The following is a 25,446-nucleotide window of genomic DNA, read 5'->3' as shown; positions in this document are numbered from 1 at the left end:
CGTTCGAAGGCATATAAGCAAAGCATTCAACGCAATACGCCATCGTACCTGTGGAAATTGCAGACAACCGCTGTATACAATATATCCATGCAATATATGTCCTATTTGCACAAAATAGAATATGTTACATGAAAACGTGAAGCCTGATGAAATATCAACGTAAGTATTACTTTTTAAAATTATTATTATTATTATTATTTTTAATAAATCATTAATCTATTTTGTTTTTCTACAGTTTCAGAAGGCTGGTGGATCGTGGGAGGGGTCGGTGGGAGTCTGGCATAACCACCCACCTCGCCCCGGGGTGGGAGTATCCAATGCAGGATTTCCCTTTGGAGAAAAAAGGTACTCGGACCCAGGAAAAAAAAGGCCCAGTGGACCCAAGTGATCTTGCAAGCTTGAAGACCGCCTCTACCTGCCTCTATTGTTTGAGTCACGTAAACATTGCTATCTATTTGAGATTGAAGCAAAAATGTAAATAACGAATAAAAATTGAATATTATCATAAATAGTGGCAAAATTATTTTTCAATCTCTTCCGTTTTTATCTAACATTAGCCTCCTCTATGTTTAAATTATGGTTTTTTTGTTGTTGATTTTTTGTTAAACGTAGACCTAGAAAAAAGGTCTTCGATGTCATCTCTTCCTGCGTTCAACTCAATAGTTTAAGTCACGTAAATTTTTTTATTAAATAATTATATTAATTAAATTAGGTTATAAAAATTATATTAATTTATAGGTTATAAATAATTAAATTAAGTAAATTAGGTTATAATGAATCATAACCTAACTCAATTAATTTAATTATTTATAACATATAAATTAATATAATTTTTATAACTTAATTTAATTAATATAATTATTTAATTAATGATGCAAACATGCCGCCATCCCCTCCACGCAGATGACGTCATCCCCTCTTCACGCCGATGACGTCATCCCCCACCACGCCGGTGACGTCATACCCCCCACCACAAACTGGCCTAGAATGCCCATATTTTACCTACTATTATTAAATTCTAATGATCATTGATTACGCACGCAAATAATGTGTCGCAATTCATTGAAAAAATTTATATCTTCCGGCAGGTATTGAGAACTTTTTAGAGGACTTTGAATTTATGCTGGACCGAAAGCCGAGCGTCTACTGGAGGATATGCTGGTTTATAGTAACGCCGTTGATACTAATAACGATCTTCATTTACACCATGGCTACCTTGTCGCCTTTGACCTACGGTGGAATATCATTGCCGGGATACGCGCACGTCATCGGAGTGACGATACTCTGCATCGGTGTTCTTCAGATACCGCTATGGATGTTGATCGCAATGTTGAAGAATCGGAAATTGCCGTTCGCACAGGTAATGACGCGAAAAGAAAGTCAAGTTACATTATAAGACGCGTTACAAGCAAGTTTTAGGCAAATAATTTTATGAAAACTTAAAGAATTCACGATTCGTTGCGTTATTTAAGATGATAAGGAGAGCTTTCGCACCGGTGAACGGATGGGGTCCACAAGAGGTACAGCAACGCAAAGATTGGAAGATCTTCAAGGATGAGAGAGCGGGAGAAGAGGATCCAACCGATCTGGAAGCAAATACTTTACGTTCTCTTAAACATGAAACCAATATAGAGCGTACAATGTTGTACGGCTCAAGATACTTTAAAGTTGTTTGAACCTTTAGTCATTTCTGCCGCGGCGGGATCCGTGGCAAAACAACGAGATAAGTTGAATATAAAAAAAATTATTTGTTCTTTAATCCCTTAACTCCATGCGAAATTTCAGAAAGCCATTTTGTTCCTTTATTATCTAACGTAACCAAATAATATGTGACTTGAGAAAAATAGCCAGATATGGCTATAATTATATTTAAAGAAAATCAAATTAATGATATGGAGAAATTATTAATTCGCATATAGTACGTAATACCACAGTTAAGGGATTTATAGTTGTCCTTAAAGCTTAGCTCTTACCAAGTTCTGTCTCGTTCATTCTTGTGTCTAATGTTACACTATGTGTAATATGACATGTGACAAAGAGCTGCCAATGTTAAGAACCCTTTTACTCGATCGCTATGTGATCATCGTCACATAAACAATATCGCCGAATAACGAACAAACATATTAATTGATTTTCATACTATTTTAATAATTGTCATTGTCAATCTTTGCCAAACAGCGCTGCTATAAGTTTTGATTTCTTCGCGCACGCTCGCGATATCCTTTTGCTTAAAGATATGCTTAAAATCCCTCCATTCGTTGTATTTCTTCAGATCTTTCAAACCCCAATCGGCGCTCGGCTCGAACATCTAAAAAAAAAGCGATAAGAAATAGTTACATAATTTCAGACGACACATAGATTATATGTTGAAACTATATTTAAATAAAATGCAAATGTGTATTACATTCGACCACGGCTTGTCCCTATTCCGAAATCCAATAATGATTATGCCTAAAGGAAACGGGAGAATTCCTAGAGCCAAAAGCGTCCAACCCGCAGCTGCAAAATTGAAAAAATATTTCGTGATATTATCTTGTGAAATTATCTCTGAATTATAATTAAAATTTTAATTTTTATACTATGGCTTTAATAGTTGTAAATGATATTTTATTTAATTCACTTCGATTTGCCTTTATCTCTATAATTAACATAAAATCTGATTATATGATACTATAATTTTGGAATGTAATAATAATTTTTATGATTATAAAAGTTTACAAATAACATTAATACCGTATGCGGATGTTGGATAGTATTCGTCATTATACGTGAGCGGTGTCATATCGATCAGGAAATAAATTAAGATAGTGAACAGAAACAAGGGCGTTAAATAACACCAACAGAATCTCCAGTAAAAGAACGGCCGTCGTCCTACCATGAACTCGACGTCATCCATAAAATTGTCGACGTCTGAAAAATCGGCGAATTATTCTCCTAATTTTATACAAGAATAAAATATATATTTCAGATTATTACCGTACACCCAGGAAATAGCGATCATTTCGAAAGAAGCTAAAAACACGATAATGAAGATCCCGCCGAAGTAATCTACCAAGTTGAGAATGTACTGGCCACCTTATCGATAAGATAAACATTATTATTATCACAAAAAATAGTATATAATAATACTAGTTTAAAGTAACTTATTATCTTTCTTAATAGCAAAAGTATTGCTCTTGAAAATTCTTTCTTTTTTCAAAGAAAAAAGATTATTCCATAATGTTGCTCATTTATTAGTTTTATTACGTTTGATTTCATTATCATTGATAATAGACAAGTTGACGAAGACTCTTCTACTGACAAAAAATTTTTAGTCAATAGTATAAAGTTATTTTATAAAACTTACGGGCGTGCAATAAACAATGACGATCGAGAAGCCGAGAATAACAACGCCAGCGGCAACCTTCCATTGATGAAGCTGTGGGAATTGATCCTTGATGATGCTGATGATCACGTTGCAGAAGGCAACGATGGTGCCTATACCCAGCACGAAGAGCATCAGGAAGAAGAGCACGGCGAAGAGCTGCGGTAAGCACCGTGAATTTCGCCAAGGCTTCCGGGTAGGATACGAAGGCCAGGCCTGTCCCGGCGCGTACGACGCTGTGTCGATATCGTCGCTGCCGATCTCGTGGTCGAGATTGCCTAGGATTCCAAAGATGGTCGCGCCCGACATCAAGCTGGTGCAGAGATCCAGACTCGTCACGATCATGCAGTCCCTGCAAGAGTTTTTTGTTGATTTTCTAACAAACACTTTTACGTGCTTGAATTTCGTAGGATCTCCTAGCTCGACTATAATTCCAACATTATAATGATCCGAAAAGTATATATGCGCACCTTGATACGTTGTGTTCGAAGCTATTGTAGGAGGAATACATGGTAACTGCGCCGAAGCACACGCCGAGGGAGAAGAACGATTGCGTGACGGCGGCGTACCAAACCGAAGGCTCCAGGATCTTGTGCCACGTGGGCTTGAAGAGAAAGACGATGCCGTCCACCGCTCCGTCAAGCGTTACCGCCCTCACCAGAAGACTGATCATGATGACGTATGGAAAAAGAGCCAAGAAGTAGGCCGCTTTACCGGTGCTCTTCACACCCTTGCAAATTACCACGTAGACGAATATCCAGCTGACTAGCAACGTGAGGACCAGTTTCCACGAGGGTAGCCCGAGCCCATTCTCGATCCCCGTTTCATGAAAGACGTATTTTCTGAATATACCAGACAAGAATGTTTAGTTAGTTTAGTTCACTTGGGAAATTAAAATCCTAATTTTTCAAGTGTTTCCTGCTAGATAAGTAGACTTAAGATAATGTTAGAAACTTAATAACAGAATATTCTAAAATAAGGAACGAGAGATAGATGAGAGATAATGACAGTAGACACACATGCAAAAAAACTTAGTGCATTATTATTATTATTATTATTATTATTATTGCCTAACTCCAAGAGATACGGGCGGATTTTTGTCCTGATTCTCGTCGCGGAACAACAAGTACGAAAACATAGTGAATGATAGTAAATACAAAATAGCTACAAAAGGCTTCTAATGATTTACGACTGATATCGTGTGACGTAGCACGTGCGTAAACGGATGCGATAATAGCGTTATATTTAGATGGAGGGATATCCCAGGGACCTTCTAATGACATCGTAAAAAGCAAGAGGAAGATTAATGTACCTGAAATAGAAATCGGCGGAACTTGTGCTTCCGTTCCTCGTGCTTTGTTCGCCGGTCGACGAGCTGTTGAAACACGCGCTGCCCCATTCCTCCCAACAATAGGACCACGGGAACACCGACTGGCAGCTGGCCACCATGTAGTGTAGAGCGTCAGGGCCATAAGAGAGCAATAATAAGTGATGACGGAGAACACTGATACCGCTACGCCGTAGCCGATACCTGATGGTCCGTGAATTAATTGATTATATATAATAAATCCATTGATTGCAATTATCTGTGATAATTTAAACCACTTACATAAATTAAGTGTACATCTCTACATACAAATTACTATTCATACATTACGTAATATACATTACGTAATATACGTATTCTATATTAAACATACCTTTTGCATTATTCCATGTACATGTATTATATAAATCTTCATTTTATATTATGTATACTCATGCGTTATTCATTGTCTTATTATTATGTATACATATTGTTGCGCTCACCGCGTCGCACTAGCACTCGCTCGCACTCACGCACTCACACTCCCGAAGTTCGCGGGAATAAAAGAAACACCGCGGTTTTAAGGAAACAAACAATCTCAATGTTTATTATCTCGATACAGAAGAGTGCGGACACACGTCCGAACAGTCCAGCAACTCCAGACAAAATCTGACAGTTGACAATTGATTCGCCGATCAATACATCCCGTCGTCAGGGAACGCGCTTCGGCTTGAAGCTACTCGCGAGCGAAGCAACGGGTGTCTCAGCGCGAAGGCGCAGTGCCGCAACACTGCCCTCCCTCTTTTTTAGGTTGTCGTCCCGACAACCAAAAAGTTGAGGCCTTGGTCCTATGGTTCTTGTCGATTTAGCTTTTCGCATTTTCTTGCTCTACCCTGGACTGCTGTCCAGGTTATTAAGCTGCGCGACGCTATACGACGAGGACTCCGTGGCTTTCTTCTCTCTTCGCCGCTGCTCACTCTCCTCAGAAGTTGACTTCTTTTCGAAATCTTCGGATAGAGGGGGGGGAAACTACCGTGGACCCAACGTCATTTAGACTCCCCAAATCCTTGTCTCGGCATTTGCCCTTCGTCCCACGGGAAACCACGGTTCGAAAACCGTGGGCGAGACAGTCTTCTATAAATTTTAATTTCTTTTCTTGTCAAATCCTCTTTCACGTTCTCCTTTCCAAAAAAAATATTTTTTCATTTTATAACAGAAAAAAAATAATCTGGAACAGTAACCGCTTATTAAAAGAAAACGTAACATTAAACAGTTTTTTTTTTTAATATCCCTAATTTCTCTTCTGCTCGGCAGAATTAGCCGAGCACTCAAAGCGATAGTGCCCCTTCGCCCCACATTGCCAGCACTCTTTATCTTTTTCTCCTGAAAAACTTCCCTCTTGAATTATTTTAACAACCATTCCTTTTTGTATGGCCGCTTTCAACGTTGAAATATTTTCCAGCTGTAACGTGCGCTTAATAAAACCATTCGTTAAGGCCGCGACAAACTGCGCACATGCGATCTTATCCCGCACTTCATGGGAGCACTCGGGGTACGCCAGTCTAAACGTTCTATATCCGCGCCCAGCGAAATAAGATCTTTCCTAAACTTTTGTTTACGATTCGTGAACTGTGTGTAATAAGCCTGTGCAAAATGTTCTTCGCCAAAACGGAATTCGAGCTTTGATTTTAGCTCTCCATAACTCAAACTTCCTAATTCCGTTATCCCATCTAAAACTGCGCGAGCTTTGCCCTTCAGATTCGAGGCCAACGCGACAGACTTCGAAAAATCATCCCATCTATTCGCGAGTAAAATCAACTCGAACTGTGCAAAAAATTCTTGCAACGGTACACTACCGTCGAAAGTATCGGGCTTTAATTTACACTCTAATTCTCCGGAAAATGTGCCTGACAATTCACGGACTTCACCTTCCCTGTCTACATCCGTGTCTAAAACCGCCGTTCTCGGACCGCGACTATTATTGAAAGAACTTATCTGGATTTCTCGTCGAAGCTGGAGTAGCTCCTCGTCTCGACGCCGCAGCTCCGCCGCGTAAATCGCTTCCCTCTGCGCCTGCTCCTCTCGCATCGCCTGCATCTTCAGGAGAACCGTCTGAAGAGTCTCCGCTTGCGACGTGAGCTGCGGAGCACTCGCTGCAGGAGTAGCGACCCGAGTCCTCTTCCTCGATAGGACTGCCGTCGTGGCTGTTTCGCTCGTTCCTTCACCGCTCATTACAGTCGTCAACGTTCGTCCGATCCCGGACGAGCCCCCAAAATGTTGCGCTCACCGCGTCGCACTAGCACTCGCTCGCACTCACGCACTCGCACTCCCGAAGCTCGCGGGAATAAAAGAAACACCGCGGTTTTAAGGAAACAAACAATCTCAATGTTTATTATCTCGATACAGAAGAGTGCGGACACACGTCCGAACAGTCCAGCAACTTCAGACAAAATCTGACAATTGACAATTGAATCGCCGATTAATACATCCCGTCGTCAGGGAACGCGCTTCGGCTTGAAGCTACTCGCGAGCGAAGCAACGGGTGTCTCAGCGCAAAGGCGCAGTGCCGCAACAATATATACTGTTGTATAGGCATATAATATAATTGTCTATAATTTCATTTATTTAATGCTTTGAAATAGCCGTAATTACGACAATCCATCACCATTATCACCAAGGCAATTAAACGGGAGGTTAGGCGAAAGAGAAAAGGCATCTTTCCACGCTCGAAGAATCGTCAAAAGTTATCAGGAGAACATGTCTTGCGAAGAGGTAAGAGTTCGCGCCCTTCGAAGGATCAATCAGGATCAATTTCCGCATGAAGTGAGCTGTTTTATCGCTGGCACGTGACCAACGTCAGGACCGCGCGACTGGCCGCAAGGGGAAGTGATCCGCGCAGTTCCATGGGCCCAACGAACCTACGGCATTAACCCGAGTTCAAGACACCGCGGCATATACACACAGTTACACATACGCGCATACATATACACATTTCCGAGTGTTACGAAATTCCGCCCATTGTTACGATATTCCGCCCCTTAAGCTTTTTGGCCGTATCGTCTCTGACAAGAGGCGGGTGCCATTAAACAAAAGAAGAAGAAGAAGGACCGCGCGACTTACTTCCAGTATATTTACATTAATTTAATCCTAACCCCATTGAATCGCCGCGGTAGCGAATTTGCAAACTTTAAAGTTAAAATGAAATAATGTCATTATGCAATTTATGCATACTAATATATTCTGAATTTGTCTAGCGCTGTCTGAGTATTTCTGCGTTTTAAGTGACAATTTTCGGCATCTCTTCCATAGGATCGACTGAGGCTTATAAATAGTATCCTGCAAAGTGTATACCTTGGAACGCGGGCGACACCGACCAGATCTGCACGCAGGATCTGCTGGTGAACTGCCCGAGGATCATCTCCATGTAATAGAAGAGTTTGTCGATCACGAAGAGTACCACTATGTAGGGGATCAGGAAGGCGCAGCCGCCGTTCTCGTACGCCGTGTACGGGAATCGCCAGACGTTCCCGAGGCCGACCGAGAACGCCACGCAGCACATGAGGAACTCCACTCCGTTTCCCCATTGCGCCCTCGCCTGCTTCTCTTCCTCTACCTTGACCGACGTCGGGATCTGCAAAGTAAGTGTTACGGAGAGTTTCGACAGGAAGCTCGCAAAAGGGATCCTAATTAGATTTGCGTACCGCTTCCCGGTGAACTTACTTTGCTTTCGAGCTCATTTCCGCCAGGTGATGACGGGACAGACAGCTTGAATATACCAGGAGTTCCGCCAGTGTCGGTGACATTATTCTGCGAAATCAATTATTTGTTTACCGATGATTTTGTTTTCTATAGCAGAATAGAGGAGATGGACTGCCGCGTATGGTCGTAAAAAGTGTATGAATTATATACACATTCTCTAATCTGTCCTCCAAAAATGAAAGACTGCTTACAACGTGACACAATACCCCAGGAATGCCTCAATTTAACATATCACAAACTATTCCAACAAGCGCACTTCCCGACTTTGAACGGAAGATACATAACTTGAACTTTAACGTCATCGCGTTACATCCACCTTACGTAACAATGGAAAAATAATAGCATAGATCGATTAACCGATTGTATTCTGCAGCTTTTGTCAGTGACAATTTAATTGAGGATTAATATCGGAAAGATTCCAAATCAGTGATTATCTGGATACGACGCATCATTTATGAGAATATTGTCTTTTTATTGCCGTTGAACGAATTGCTCATGCCTAACGGACATTATCCTTGTTTTATCTTATCGTAAAAATGTTTAAAAATGCTTACAACGATAGCACAGTTTTCTTTGCAACAAATTGATCAATTTACGATAACAACAAGGTACTTGCGATAATAACAATCCTGGTGAAAAAAGTCCTCATTTTCTCAGAAATTTTGTAAGAATTGAGACTTGGACAATTCTGAAAAATTATATAAAACTGTTCACACTTTCAGAAATAATTAGATGAGGATTTTTGGAAAATTTCAATATTTGTATGAAAATTTTTAATAAATTGCACAGATTTTTATAAAGATTCATATAAAAAAAATCTGAAAAATTCTGACCATTCTGAGAAAGTCTGAAAATTTGTATAGAAATTTGATTAATAATATAAAACATTTCGAGACATTTTTCCACCAGGAAAACAACAAGGAAATGGTATTGCCTAATATATTCTAATTAAATAAAAATGAAAAGATATAACATTATCTTTTAATTAATTCTAATGTAAGATTAATTTTATTATACTTTTGTTATTTCTAGTGTTACATATCTAATAATTTAAGTAATTTCTAATAAAATAAAAATATCAAGTTTTTAACATCATTAATGTAACATTATCTTTTAATTGTAATGTAAAATTAATTCCACCACATTTTTGTCATTTCTAGTGTTACATAGACGACAGACATCACTTAAAGTGGCAGCCTACAAGTTGATTTCGACATTTTTTGGACAAACATCTACGATACACACAATGGTAGTTGAGCGATAATGATTAACAACTGTTTGAAGAAATGAAGGTAAAACGAAGCAGCGTAAACGACGAATGCAATATCTTCGCAAACACTTTGTTTATTTATTCGCAAGTAAGATCGCGCCGTCATTTTATACAGAGATTATTCGTACAATGTGATAACAATTTGCAAAGGACTTTAGATTGCATCTTTGAGATATATTATTTCGCTCGTTGTAAATTTCAAATTTGCAAGTTAAAATATTACAGCTTGGAGAGAGAGAGAGAGAGAGAGAGAGAGAGAGAGAGAGAGAGAGAAGGAGAGGGAGAGGGAGAGGGAGAGGGAGAGGGAGAAGAGAGAGGGGAGAGAGAGAGAGAGAGAGAGAGAGAGAGAGAGAGAGAGAGAGAGAGAGAGAGAGAGAGAGAGAGAGTGATGCACATGATAGTATAAAATCAAAATTAAAGATGTGGAAAGACATTTACTAAAATTTTATATATTAAAAGCTTCCTAATTAACATTTCACCTGCCACGTTTTGTGATCAGTCTACAATAAGGATAAAGACATTGCTGGAAAGATTCTTCCTTTTTTGTGACAAATTTTTTTTTCTACTCACATCTTTTCACGAATGTTAAATTAATTACGATCGACAATTTTACAGCACGAAATTATTTCTTTATATTATAACACGCGAATCTACATGTGACTCATGCTGACTTCGTTCCGGCACGAGGCGTGCTACTGTCCACCGCTTGGCTCTTTTTTCATATATATATATATATATATATATATATATATATATATATATATATATATATACATATATATATACAGGGTGTCCGAAAAATTGCCTACTTCACTTCGGGAGGTAATTCGGGACCCAAAAACAAGCAAAAAAGTTCATACAAACATAGGTCCGGAAATGAGCCGTTTCCGAGTTATAGCCACTTTTATGTTCAAAAATCGTAATTTAGAATCCGCTTGAAATCCCTCTTTCTTAATTATTTCTTAAATTAAAAATTTGTATTTTTAAATATCAGCTAATTCATTAAAACTTAAACGATCCATTGATGAATACGGAAACATTAGATACAACCTAAAAGTAAGGTGTTGTTAAATAATAATTTGAAACTTATTGAAAAGCCGTGATTTACTTACTGATTTTGAATAGGCGTGAAAACAACTGATTTCAAGTAGCCGTGAAAACAACTGATTTCAAATAGCTGTGAAAACAACTGATTTTTTTTTTAAATAATGTAATCGTATTTACAAATATTGAAAAATTAAAAAAAATAAAAAAATTAAAATTAAAAAAATTAAAAATATTTAAAAATAAAAATTTTTAATTTAAGAAATAATTAAGAAAGAGGGATGCCAAGCGGATTCTAAATTACGATTTTTGAACATAAAAGTGGCTATAACTCGGAAACAGCTCATTTCCGGACCTATGTTTGTATGAACTTTTTTGCTTGTTTTTGGGTCCCGAATCACCTCTCGAAGTGGAGTAGGCGATTTTTCGGACACCCTGTATATATATATATATATATATATATATGTAGGTCTAGAGGTATGTTCCGGGACTGTTTACGTTTTTTGAAATGTACAGTCCTGGAATATAACGCATATATATGTAATCAGATTCAAAAAATTGTCCCGAAACGTGCCGTAGGACATGAATTTTTTCCAGGACAGTCCTGGAAACTGCCAAATGTCCTGGAATATACCGATGTAAAAAAATAAAAGTCCCGGAACATACTTCCGGACCTACATATATATATATATATATATATAAACATAAGTTAAAGCTACACTACATGTGATACTGTGCCAATTAATGGAAACAAGAAAATACAATTTAAGAATTCCATGCCGAGGAAATACAAAAGCCTTATAACTGAAGCCTTAATAACTAAAATACAATCGCTTGAAAATAAAAAGTTATAACTTTGTATGCATATTATACAAACAGCAGTGATATAAACGACAACGAAAGTTCACTTTTTAACAACTTATGTAAAAATTGCCATCTGTTTTCTGAATTAACGTAAATATTTTATAGTATACCAAAGAACTGAAATTTACGACATTGTATTTATTTGAAATATTTATAGCATAAGCTTGGTAATGAACATCAAAGTAGTTTGTAAATAAATATTGCACATGAGCAACAAAATCAGATACAGATAGTGTTAGATACAGTACTGTTACTTTAAAAAATGTCAATAATTTTTGCAAATGTCGGATAGTTGTCGTTATTAATATTTAATAAGACAATTGATCTTTTCTTAAATGATATATTTCCAAAAAAAAGACTCTTCAATATGATATAATTTGTATAGTCATTTAATAAATTTTTATTTTCAAAAATTATTGAAGTACTTTTTTTATATGTAATAAATGAAAAAAAAACCAGACTGCATTTTTGCAAATAAATCACACAATATTAATTGTTCTTTCACTGCAATGCTGTAACAGGTTTACTCTACTAGTAATTGTACGCGCATATTGTTTCAAAGGGCGATGTTTTGCTTCGAACCTCATTGCCCACAGAAAACGGAGTAGCCCAACAATTTTTATAATCCGAGAATAATGCAACATTAGATGATGTTTCGGTTTCAAAGTTTCGCCGAACAAGTCAATATATAGCATATGATGTTCATAAATTAAGTTTTCTAATAGATCTGCTGTTGATTCTGTAACACTGTCTTGGAGTGGGAGTGTTATAAGAAGGATTTTTTGCAACAATATGAAAAGTTCCCAATATCTATCATCGAGATCAGTAATGAGATCACCAAAAATTAAGCCAGTGTGTAACAAAACTTAACATTTCAGAAGCTAACATTTTAATACTTTTTTTAAGTAAACGCGATTGTGATATTGTAGGAGGTTGGTTCGCGGAACCAAAATCAAAAAATTTTAAACGCCAGTTAAAGTTTCTAAAGTGAAATAGTGCTTTTTCACAATACAATAATGTAAAATGTTATTCATTTCGTATACACACACGCCTTCTAATAGATCATGCATTATGTCAACACTGTAATTTTCAATAGCATGAAAACTGTCTAAGACATTAAATGTGCACTGTTGTTTAATACCTGTGGAACTAAAATTATTTGTTGCTATATCTTCTGCGTAATTTTCTTTATTGCGTAATATACTAACGTCTTCACTACACAATTTACGAGACATGTCCTTTGATACTTTACAAAATCGACAGCACATATTGGCAGAGAAACTTTCTACAAATCCCAAAATACCATGTAATCCCAAATTGTCACCGATAATTAAAGTGAGTTTAAAATATACTTTAATAACTGCAGATCCTACATTCAATGTAATGCCTTCTTTTTCTAGAAACATTAATTCGTGAATTAAATAAGAATAAATTTGTTCTTTTGAAAATATTTTGGAATCATCTGCATGATACAATTGTGCAAGAAAAATACTATCTAACTTAGAATACAATTCCGGTGGCAAACATGGTATTGAAATATACATTCCGCATAACTTGTATATACCAGCATGTGATCCAAGTGGATTTATTGTTTCGAAAGCATCTTCGTATAGAAACAAAGGAAAAATATAAGATTTTTCCTTTGAGACATTTAAGATTTTTAATTTCCAAAAATCGGTTTGTATAATATTGGAAATATCGTCATTTTCACCTAATGTTGCAATATACTCGCAAGTTTTTTGAAATATATCATTTATGTCGAAAAATGATTTTAAAATATTTCTTAATGGCATTAATTGCCTATACACGTTTTGAATTTTTAATCTAGTTTTATTTCTAATTTCCATTGTCCCATAAAATATTTTTTCAGGTTTAAAATTATATCCATTATTTACTAAAATTTTATTTCTTTTATATTCACCGTCAATATCGTTGAAAACATTTTGCAATATTTCAAACTGTTCAACTATGTAATCCGATTCTGGTGATTTAATGAGAGATATTCTTCTTTTTATATTGTCCATGTACGTAGAATTAAGAAAAGAATGAAATATACGCGTAATACGAATAATGTGTAATCGAGATAATGTTGCGTCAGAATGTAGAGAAGATATTAGTTGTAATGCAAGTGTACGAAGTTCATGACGTATTTCTTCAGTGTTCCAATTTTTATTAACTATTATATCATTAATATCATAATCAGACTCGATTTTTTCATTACAAAAATTTTGTTTTAAAGTCATATCGATATTTACATTTGTGAAAATCTCAGATTCAAATATTGCTGTTTCAAAATGTTTGCAACGCTTTTTAGATGAAGAGTTTTATAATTAGAATAAGAACGATTGCAATCTTTGAAATTACAAGTATATTTTACATTAGTAATACTTTTACGGTGTTCAAAACGTGTATGTAGCTTAAAATACCTTTTCGGAAAGGTTTTTCGAAAATATTCACATTTCATCATCTTTGGAATGTTATGTGCTTATATTTCCATAAACGAGTTAGCGATACTATAATTATTATTGAAGTGATTTTGTTTGAAGTTGAAAAAAAAAGAAAGAGAGAGAGAGAGAGAGAGAGAGAGATTGTGTTGTTCTTTTTTGCGGCCATCAGTGGCGGTTGTAATTCGATAGGTCAAGCCGCGCATTCTACGTAGTTTGGTGAAAAAGCGCGCGAGCGGCGCCGACAACGTTGCGTCCCAGGCGGCGAGGCGCGTGTTTACCGCGCATGCTTGAGCATATTGGGAGGGGCGCGCAGCCCGGCCGAGCGAGCATTCGTCTCCCAGCCATCGTGCGTGATACATCGTGCGTTATACACAAGTTCGAGTCGAATACGTAATTGCGTCATCTTTTCAAAGTTAAGTTGTAAGGTAGCCGAGATCTGCCTCTCCGTGTGCAGTAAAGAATATAATTGTTAATCATATACGAATCTTCTTGAGGACAACTACGATCGTCGCCGAAAGGAAGCCAAGGATATACGTCCCGGCGAGCCATACCGACACGTGGAAAGATCGAGGAAGGCAGCCATTTTCTGGAACGTTCGAGGAAGCCTGTTCAGGCTGAATACGAGCAGCTACTTATACATCGAGAGGAAATTTGTCTGTGGCGTGTTCTGTAAGACTAGCTATAATTATTCATCTGCTTTGCTTACAAGGTAACCAATTAATTCACAATCGTGAGTAGAGACGTTAGAAGTTCATCTAACGTCACGGTAAGGGTCCTGATCAAAGTATCCTTAATTTCATCTGAGGGTTATCTTTGCTAATCTGAGGAGATATAATAAGTTTCGCGGGTTGAGAGGAAAACATCCTCTCTTATTACAGGATTGTGCACAATTTATTTCGAGTCAATTGTATAACACTGAGCTCAGTATAAAAGTCCATTAATTAATTAATTCTTTGGTTTCAAATCATTTTATTTCAATGCAAAACTTTACTTCTTTCTTTTGTGCGATTAATTCGGTATAATCAATTCTATAATATCGTTTATCGTTCATTACGTTAATTTGCGGACATTCGTTACATTCACTTGTATTACATACTAAATTCGAATGTGTTCTTTGCAAAATATATAAGTCGTTTCAAGCGTTGTAATACAATTATCAAATAACCGTTTGCGTGCGTTGCTATAAAAGCTCTTACTCAATTACTTTATATTATTCTAGTGATTATTTTGCGAATTACTAATTATCAAACATTACGTTTATTCTATGGTGAATTAGTGTGTCAATCAAAGACTTCTTGTTACAAGATTTAATTCAGTAAACTCAGTGAGAAAATTATTGCTTATGTTTTTGTTTGATGTATTGTATTGCTTTGCCGTGATTTAGACACGAGTTTGGTAATACTCAATCAGTATTGGAATTACAAATAATATTATTTAATAGACAGATGATAGTTATTTATTATTTCAAATAAAAGATTGATGCATTATTTCCCAGATTATACTAATTCTATCTGAAGTGATATTCTTGTATTAATTGATTTGGGTTTATGTTTCAAACGATCCTTTCTTTAGAAAAGAACAATTAATTCTGAGCTTAACTACGTCAAGAGAAATTATATGAGAACATAATATTACAATTCCTTTTATAATGAAGCTTTTTATTTGATAAAGAAATACTTCAGTAAAACTTAAAAGTATATTATGACACATATTTAAAGAAAGGACTGTTCTATGATAACCATTTATTTGTTCTTTTATGCATTTGATACCTTTATTGTATTCATATTGTATTTTATATTAGCCAATGTATAATTTTGTTCAAGAATACTGGGAAAGTTTTAGGGCAGTTTCCCTTCTCCTATGCAACAAATGTTGGTATTCTTTGTATAGTTCTGCCCACTCTAAACTTCTTTTTTTTTTAAATTACATATAAATTACGAAACGCAATCTCTCTCTCAATAAACGGATCTTTATTATTTGTTCCTTCCTCATCTAATTCTAGAGTTCAGGCTTGTGCGCGAGCTTGTACAGATTTACTTACGAGTAAGCATAAGTTGTTCTACATCATGCCAAGTGGTCTCAACAGAAATAAAATTACGGTGATATTTTTCATTAGTAATGCTATAAATATATTGTTGTAAAAAATACCACACAATTTCAGAATCTCCTGGATATGTTGCATCCAGCGCAAAGAAGATTTTAAGGCATAAATCGATTGCATTCATTAAACTTGTTGATGTATACTTAACATCGTTAATAATAACGTAAAAAGATGTCAAGTTTAAAATGGAACCCACTGCTACCACCATTGGCTGAAGTGTCAATCCATAAGCTTCAAGTTTTTCTTTTCGTTTCTGGAGTTTAGGTTCCAAATCTGCTATATTCTGAAAAAAAATATGATATTGTTACGCCCGTGCTGGACACTGAGTAGAGAAGTCGCGGAAAGCTGTAAAGCGCGCTCCTTGACAACGGGAGTTTGTTGATGGATTTATTGATTTTCTGTCTGGCGGATTTTTGGAATCCGCACGCGTTCTGTTTTACGAGCTTGGAATAAACGCATTTCTTAAGTTCTTTTAAGTTCTCTTTCCTTTTGCGAGTTCCGCGAAATACGTGCGCGAGTGTGGAGTGCGCGATAGTGTTACGGCGGCGAGCTTACTCGACGAGCGTAACATTTTGGGGGCTCGTCCGGGATACGAGGCGACGAACGCAGTATCCCGAACAGGATGACGACCACGCACATCCCGCCGAGGACCCGTTCGCAGGCCGCGGCGTCGGCAACAACAGAGGCGGGCGCGACCCATCCGCAGGATGCGGGGGCGACGGAGGCAGAGGCGGGCGCTTTCGAAGCTGTCTACTTGGAGCTTCAAAAGCTGCGCCAGGAGCGGCGGCTGGAGCAGCAGGAGCAACAGCTTTTCCGCAGCGAGTTGGAGGCTCGCCTGAAGGAACGCGACGCTGCGGTGGCACGTCTTCAGGAGCAACTCGCCGTACATCAGTTAAGTCCCTCCAATAATGTTTCTCGCGGCGAAATTTCGAATGAGGCGACGCGTGAGATAGGCGCGGGTGAGGGCGCGTGTGCGGGGCGCGCCGCGTGCGGAAATTTGGTCGAGCCGCTGCGTGTGATGAGCACGGGCGAGGGCTCGTGTGCGGGGCGCACCGCGTGTGGAGGTTCGAGTGAGACGTCGCTCGGTTATAAATTAAAGCCCGACACGTTCGACGAGAGTGTTCCTCTGCGCGAATATTTAGCACAGTTCAATTTAATTGCGCAAGCGAATGGCTGGCAGAAATCTTCGAGAACCGTGGCTTTCCTCCGAGAGGGAAAGCGCGTGCCGTATTGGATGGGGTAACCGAATTCGAGAGCCTTCGCTATTCTGAATTAGAGGCTAGGTTAGAGTTGCGTTTTGGCGAAGCGCATATGTCTCAAACGTTTTACATCCAGTTCACTAATCGGAAACAAAAACCCGGAGAAGATCTGCCCGTTTTGGGAGCGGATTTAGAACGTTTAGCGCGTTTAGCCTATTCGAAATGCTCGGCCGAGGTGCGGGATAAGATTGCGTGCGCCCAGTTCGTTGCGGCGCTTTCTGACGGTTTCGTAAAACGAACTCTTCAGTTAGAGGGATTAACTTCCTTGAGAGCCGCCATAGAGAGGGCCATGGCAATAAAAGTCATCCAAGCGAATAGTTTTTCGCGGAAATTTGAAAGTAGAGATCTCGGAAAAGGCAGAGCTGGGAACGAAATTAAATCAGCGGGGAATGAGAAAGATGAAAAGAGTTCTGCAAATTTTAAGAAGAATTCAGGTTTCAGGACGAGATTCGGGCGTGAGGAAAAGGAGTGCTCGCAGTGCGGTGCCAAAGGGCACTTTCGGTCGGAGTGCCCTTCTCTAACTACGGAAGAGAAAGGAAACTCGGAATAGCCGAGCTCAGCGGGGCATGTTCGGCTTAGGGGTGCAAAGGCCCTGCAAAATTAAGTAGGATAAGTAGCGGGTTAAGTGATTTTTGTTTTCGCGGCCGAGTTAATGGCCGGACTTGCGTCTTTAGAATAGATACGGGCTCCGATGTGTCAGTACTTAGGGAAGATTTGTTAGGTCCTTTGAAATCACCCACTCCTGTAGAGAGGTATTTCTTGACCTATCCAACGGGAGAAACGGTTCCTGTAAAACATAGAGTGGTGGTTGGAATCGAAATAGGGAAATTTTCTTTGGATTTTCCGGTAATCATAGCGGCCATAAAAGACGAGTGTATTCTAGGAGCGGACTTTCTTTCAAAAATAGGGGTAGGAAGCGTTTCCTCTTCGGTTTTTGAGGAAACGGTGTCAGAGTTTCTGTTTTTCTGTTCCCGAATTTGTAGTTTTGATAGGGGGATTTCTTTTTTTCTTAAAGAATTTTTTGAGAAAAATTCCGAAACTCTCAACGCTTCTCAAAAGGAGCAGTTTGCTGAATTGGTGATCGAGTTTCAAGATGTCTTTTCGGAAGATGTGGTTGCAGGAAATTGCTCCGTCGTTGAGCATACTTAATAGCATTCACCCTAATGGGTGAAAAATTCTTCTCCGATTAAACAGGCTCCTAGGCGAATTCCACTGCATATGCGAGAAGAGGTGGAAAAGATTTTAAACGAAATGAAACAACGTGGTGTCATCGAAGAATCTCAGCGCCTGGGTTTCTCCAGCTGTTTTAGTTAAAAAGAAAGATGGAACGATTAGATTCTGTGTCGATTTCAGGAAGCTCAATGCCATTACAGAAAAAGATTCTTATCCTATTCCCAGGATAGATGATCTTTTTGATCGTTTATCCGGAAAATCCTGGTTCATCACCTTAGATTTAAAAAGCGGCTATTGGCAGGTGAAGCTTCGTCCTCAGGATAGGGAGAAAACGGCCTTCTCTATAGGAAATGGCTTATGGCAGTTTACTGTAATGCCATTTGGATTATGTAATGCTCCTGCTACTTTTGAGCGATTGATGGAGCAGGTTCTTCGTGAGATATTGAATAAGATCTGTATGGTTTATTTGGATGATGTCATTATCTATAGTAAAACTTTCGAGGGAATGCTGGTAAATTTAAGGGAAGTATTTCTTCGTTTACGGGGTGCAAATTTAAAACTCAATCCAAAAAAATGTATTTTTTTCGGGAGAGAAGTGAAATACTTAGGCTATGTCGTTTCAGAAAAAGGAATCTCCACTGATTCGGAGAAAATTAAGACCGTTCAAGAGTGGCCTATTCCTCAAAATAAGAAGCAAGTGCGAAGCTTCTTGGGACTCTGCTCTTATTATAGGAAATTTGTAAAGGGATTTTTTCTTATTGCTAAGCCATTATTTTTTTTAACTGAGAATCTTAGAAAATTTGTGTAGGATGGGCGTTGTCAGGAAGCTTTTGAGAAGCTTAAACAAAACTTAATTTCTCCTCCTATTTTAGTTTTCCCAATAGAAAAAGGGGGATTTATTCTTGATACTGACGTTCAAATCACGGCTTGGGCGCGGTATTTTCTCAGATTCAGGATGGTAGAGAGAGGGTCTTAGCTTATTATAGTCGGGTTTTGAGCAAGTCTGAAAGGAACTATTGCGTAACTCGTCGGGAGCTGTTAGCTTTGGTGGAGGCTTTGAAGACCTTCCATCACTATTTATATGGACGTGAATTCTCGGTTAGAACGGATCATATTTCGTTACGCTGGTTGATGTCTTTTAAGAATCTAGAAGGGCAGTTAGCATGTTGGATGGAACGCCTACAACAATTTAATTTTGTAGTCAAGCACCGAGCAGGAAAGGTGCACGCAAATGCTGACGCGTTGTCTAGGCGTCCATGTGCGGAAGGAAACTGCGATATTGTGATAAAGTGAAGATGGGGGAAGAAAGTATTGTAAGGGGAGATGTTAGAAGAATAATCTTCAAAGAAATTGAATCTGCGGACTGGAAAAGAATGTAATTGGAGGACCCTTCAGTTGTAGGAATTTATCGTGGAAAAGAGGAGAATAGGCGAACTCTTTGTCAAGAAATAGCTCAGAGAGATTCGACTGCTAAGGACTATTGGCTCCAATGGGATTCCCTGGTGATTAAAGACGGGATTTTGTATAGGAAATGGGAGTCTCCAAATTTATGTTCCGTTGTTTTTCAAACTATAGTTCCTCGAGGAATGATTTCGCGAATTTTAGAAGAAGCTCATGATTCTTCCACAGGTGGCCATTTTGGTGTTAATAAGACCTTAGAGAAGATCCGGAAACATTTTTATTGGGCTTTCTGCAGGATGTCGAACATTGGTGTAGGACTTGTAAAGTTTGCGTTTCAAAGAGAGGGCCATCTGATAAAGGAAAGTCTTCTATGCAAATTTACAATGTTAGTGCGCCTTTCGAAAAAATTCAAATGGATGTTCTTGGTCCCCTTCCAACTTCTTCTTCGGGAAATAAATATCTGTTGGTGGTTACGGACTGTTTCACGAAATGGGTGGAAGCTTTTCCGCTTGGAAATATTAGGGCTAAAACAATTGCGGAAGTTTTCTTGAGTCAGGTGGTTTCTAGATACGGCATTCCTTCGGAATTACATACTGACCAAGGAAGAAATTTTGAATCTCGATTATTCTTGGAACTAACTCAGTTATTGGGAATTAAAAAAACAAGAACTACTCCATTTCACCCTCAATCCAATGGTCAGGTGGAACGTCAACATCAGACGTTGTTAAATTATCTGGCAAAGTTCGTTGCTGAAAATTAACGAGATTGGGATCGTTGGATTCCATTAGGGTTGTTGGCGTATAGGTCTTCTAAACATGAAACTACTTACCTAACATGAACCTACTACCAGTAGATTTCACTCCTTCTGAATTGCATTTAGGTCGGGAGTTAAGATTACCCTTGGATCTACTTCGCGGACATCCTCCTGGTTCTGAGACTATTTCTTCGGAAAGAGAATATTTCCGTCACTTGAAAGGAAAAATGGATCTCATTCATAACATTGTATGTCAACGTATGGAAATTAAGTCTCAAAAAGCCAAGGCGCTTTATGATCGGAAGGATAAACAATTATGCTATGAGCCTGGGCAAAAAGTTTGGTTATTTAATCCTCGAAGAAAAATAAGAATAACTCCTAAGTTACAAAGTAATTGGGAAGGTCCTTTTGAAGTCGTTAAAAGAATAAATGATGTAGTTTATTGCATTCGTAGGTCTAAACGGCATAAAAACAAAATCGTTCATTTAGATAGATTAGCTACTTTTTATGAGAGGTAATTCCTTTCGAATCACGATTTTCATTCGGAGCGCGGAGCCCAAAAAATTTCAATTTATTTAATTAAATTTTAGGTTTTTAAGAAAAAAATATTTTTCTTTTTGTTGTTACTTTCAGCTACTTCTCCGGGAAGATGATGCCGAACAACATCAGGCGAAGATATTAGCTGAAAGAAGACCGCCTTGCCCACGGTTTTTGATCGTGGTTTTTCCGTGGAACTTAGGGCAAATGCTAAGGTGGGGACTGGGGAGTCTTGCGAGACGCAGGGTCCACGAAAGCTTCCCCCTCCAGTCCGAAGACTCTCAAGAGGACAGCGCTGGTAGCAGAAGGAAAGCCGACGTTGAAGATGTTCACACGTGGAAAGAAGCGTTTTTTGGATTGAGGGAAGAAACGAAGCTCGTTAACTCGCAGCTTAGCTCGAGGTAGAGCAGGAAGCGTTTCAAGTTCCCGGAAATCTAAAAGAAAGAAACTGCTTGCAACTTTTCTCTAGTTGTCGGGACGACAACTTAAGAAGAGGGGGACAATGTTACGCCCGTGCTGGACACTGAGTAGAGAAGTCGCGGAAAGCTGTAAAGCGCGCTCCTTGACAACGGGAGTTTGTTGATGGATTTATTGATTTTCTGTCTGGCGGATTTTTGGAATCCGCACGCGTTCTGTTTTACTAGCTTGGAATAAACGCATTTCTTAAGTTCTTTTGAGTTCTCTTTCCTTTTGCGAGTTCCGTGAAATACGTGCGCGAGTGTGGAGTGCGCGATAGTATTACGGCGGCGAGCTTACTCGACGAGCGTAACAATATATACAATAAAATAAACTAATTATAATTATATTTTGCGAATAATTTTTTAAAAATATGTAAAAAATTGCTTACAGAAACTCGAAAAATAAAACTTTCAGCAGTTTCTATTTTGGACGGTTCCCACCTCTTCTTATTGCCTGTTTTCACATTACTCGGTTTTAATAAATAAGGTAACATGAGAAGGCTTAATGTTTCAACAGGTACATCTGCAAGTAATATATAAATCATATATGCCAAGCTTGTTCTACTTTCATGCAGTATCCCTTATATTTAGACATGACTTTGGAAATATTGTATTAAAATAGAATGTTTTGTGCAAAAATTAATTATAGCATTAAAAATTTATTTATGTATAATATTTACCATTTGTCACCTCACATAATGTTGGGCATACTTCTGTTTTCTCAGCATGAAGTCTTATATACGGAGCGATTTCAGGCCATTTTTTTTGGAAAGTGAGCGTAAACTAACTTCTTGAGATTATCTGTTTTTGTTTCCAGTTGAAAATCAATCTGCAACTATAACCATTGACATTAAATTACAACGCATTTCTAACTTGAGTTATAGAACGTTAAAATGTCAATGTATATTCTTACAAGTGTAGCACCAATCGCAGTTTTCAAAATGGGATATTCCTCATAATAATTTCTAATCGAAGTTCCTCTGTTTCTTCTTGTAAATGTCTCTTTCCACAATTTTTCAATATTTATATCTTCCGGTTGAATTGCACGTAATGCAATTAGTGCCTCTTCACAGTCATCATTATTCTCAGGAGTTATTTCAACATTATCTTCTTCGCACGCTTTTTTGTGTTTTAAAACTAACTTTTTGAGATTATTATACTTGTCCCAAAGTTTTCCACTAGCCAAACGTTTCAATTTAGCGTTACTTGGAACGAAATATGTAGAAGTCTTTTCGTATTTAAAAAGGTTAACAATTTCTGTAGACCAATCTTGAAATTCTTCAGTCTTTATTCTACAATAAGAAAATAAAATAAATAAGTTTAACAAAAACTCTATAGATTCCGAAGCTTAAATACATTTATACGTACTTCATAGATTTGCTAAGAAGCTTTTCAATAATTATCTTACATAAATTATTGCGATCCGATGGAGTTAATCGTGTTTGTGTCAATAATTTTTTACCGGTGCCTGATTCTGAGAGTAAATTTCTGAGATTCTAAAAAATATTAAATAAAACTTTAAACTGTGCTTAGTATTTTCATATTTAATGGTACAGGTTCGTATTATGTAATCAAATGATTACAATTTTAATAAAAAAAGTACATCGATTTATTCCTTTCTACATTTTCTACGAAAGAGGAAAGATTCTAATAAGTCCAACAGATTATGAAAAAGAAATAGTTCTGAGACTAACATTAACTTAATCAAGAAAGCAAACATGAGAAGATATATATATACATATATATACAATGCATTTATAAAAATAATACAAAATAATGCATACCTTTTTACGATCAAAACATGTATCCATCGACGAGTTACTAGCTATACTAATATTGTCAAGTTCATTTGTACGTGATAACACTGTGCTCACATTGTCCTCGGATTCACTTTGTTGTGTTAGCACATTATTATCTATCTGATTTTCTGATTCTTCTATATTTGTATCCTAAAACAATAATATTCATATAAAATAATTTTCACAATAACTGAAATAGAAAAAAAGTTAAGATATAATATATTTATGTTGTATGTGCTATTATGTAAACAAAAAAGATGTTATTGTGTGAAAGTTATAATTATATATATTACTTTACTTTTAATTATTAAATATACTTAAATTTGTTAAAATAAAATATTGTAATAATTTTATTATAGACTTTTAAAACATACACTTGTATAATTTCTTAATTTTGATTACACACACGAAACACATAATAATTAAAACAAATAAATTTATAAATCACATCACACCTTACCACTATTGAGTTGTTAGCAACCGATGATGTCTCATTAATACTTTCAAGGTATATTTTTCGATTTGTAAGAAAAGAAAAACGATGTCCAACAGAAGATATCAATTCTTTTATCATCGCATCAGGCATGTGTAGAAATGCTTGCTCGTCAACTTGCTCATCTAAATAAATAAGACTAAAATGCAATTATACATTTATTTTACATTAATATTTCAAAATAATAATAATTACCTTCAAATTTTTCAATATATTGGGAAAGGCCCCACTTTCTTAACATGTCTTTGATCAAATCAGACATTGTGATCTCTAATTGTAAGTATAAACTTAAGACCCGTTCGACCTGCAAGAATATGGTAGACAGAAATATTAAAATATAAATTGTTATTAAAGAAATACATAAAAGTTAATAAAAAAGAAATAAATCACACAAAACAAAATTACATTCTAATGAAAAAAGTTATTCAATTAAAATACTTTAATTGTCAATGAATATTTTAGAGTTATTTTGAATCTGTTTACGCCATGTGTTTTAGAATCTTTTTTAATTGTTTGCAGTAAAATTATTTTCATTCATATTGTTATTTATTTAAAAAACAGTTCTAAAAAATTACTTTTGCTCAACATTAAGAGTAAAATTTTAATTTCTATTTTTTTATAAAACTACAAACGAAATTAATGTCACTACAAACAACTACCAAATGTTACAATATCCCGTATTGAAAAATTGATTTATTAAAAGTCGAGTGCCAGCGAAGAATAATGTTGATGAAAATAAACGCAGGTTTTTAAATATATTATGGGAATTTACATAATGCGATCGAAATCGCTCGGTACAAACAGCACGACAAAGCTCAGAAAAATAGTTATAGTATATAACATAATTCGCGAGTAATCACTTTTAAAGTTTCGTACGTTAGTAATCGTTTTAACCATTAACTACTATGGGTAACGAAACATGCATTCAATAGATCACGTATAAAACATATGTACGGAAAGCATATTAAAGAAAATGACACAATTCAAGGAACTGCCTTGAGCAAAAGAAAATACAAGAAATTGAGAGGATTAAGCGTAGCGCTAGTGTACGTTTGGCACGTCAAAGGTAATAAGAGCAAATTGAATGCGAGAACACTTATAAACACATACTAACGGAATGTCTTATTATTCATGGTGTAAAGAAACAAGGTGAAGCATTCCCTGTGATGCGCAGTCGTCCATGAATTGACCAATCAAAGTTGGGTCCAAAGCATTGAAACAATATGGCGACGAAGGCTCACGTAAACGTGTATTATAACCTGTTAAAGTCTTACTTATTTAGCTTTTAGATTGAGGTGAGTTATTGTAATTTATTGTAATGTAATGCAGCGTTTAATATAGTATAGTATTGTATAATCTGTATAATGTTTTTTGCAGAAATGCCAGCGTGTTACATAAAAGGCTGTAACAGCCGCAC

The 25,446-nt window shown here is 37.0% G+C and overlaps 2 long non-coding RNA genes and 1 pseudogene across 2 annotated transcripts in view; 2 read left to right on the top strand and 1 right to left on the bottom strand.

Annotated features, from left to right (window-relative positions):
* Nucleotides 1–932: 932 nt before the first annotated feature.
* Nucleotides 933–2,405, top strand: LOC139809906 (uncharacterized). Its single transcript, XR_011731209.1, has 2 exons — nt 933–1,360; nt 1,473–2,405. It is a non-coding gene; the product is annotated as an uncharacterized lncRNA (long non-coding RNA).
* Nucleotides 2,406–2,413: 8 nt separating this feature from the next.
* On the bottom strand, nt 2,414–9,610 carry LOC139825245 (sodium-dependent nutrient amino acid transporter 1-like; annotated as a pseudogene).
* Nucleotides 9,611–10,647: 1,037 nt separating this feature from the next.
* Nucleotides 10,648–25,446, top strand: part of LOC139810527 (uncharacterized) — a 359,450-nt gene continuing 344,651 nt past the window's right edge. Inside the window, exon 1 of the long non-coding RNA XR_011731418.1 lies at nt 10,648–11,212. This is a non-coding gene — a long non-coding RNA (uncharacterized lncRNA). The remainder of the gene's footprint in view (nt 11,213–25,446) is intronic.

This window comes from Temnothorax longispinosus, chromosome 1, assembly GCF_030848805.1.
Source record: "Temnothorax longispinosus isolate EJ_2023e chromosome 1, Tlon_JGU_v1, whole genome shotgun sequence".
Lineage (NCBI taxonomy): Eukaryota > Metazoa > Arthropoda > Insecta > Hymenoptera > Formicidae > Temnothorax > Temnothorax longispinosus.
The sequence above is the reverse complement of the archived record's forward strand: the minus strand, read 5'-3'. Positions and strand labels throughout refer to the sequence as shown.